Below are 200 nucleotides of genomic sequence, written 5' to 3' on the forward strand. Positions count from 1 at the left end.
GTAGACTCTTCAAATTTGATATTGATGAATGTTACCAACACACACACACACACACACACACATAGAGGTACGTCAGTATAGAACTATGTCAGCATAGAGCTATGTCAGTATGGAGCTACGTCAGTATAGAGCTACGTCAGTATAGAGCTATGTCAGTATAGAGCTACGCCAGTATAGAACTATGTCAGTATAGAGCTATG

This window comes from Pollachius pollachius, assembly GCF_949987615.1.
Source record: "Pollachius pollachius genome assembly, chromosome: 6".
Taxonomy (NCBI): Eukaryota; Metazoa; Chordata; class Actinopteri; order Gadiformes; family Gadidae; genus Pollachius; species Pollachius pollachius.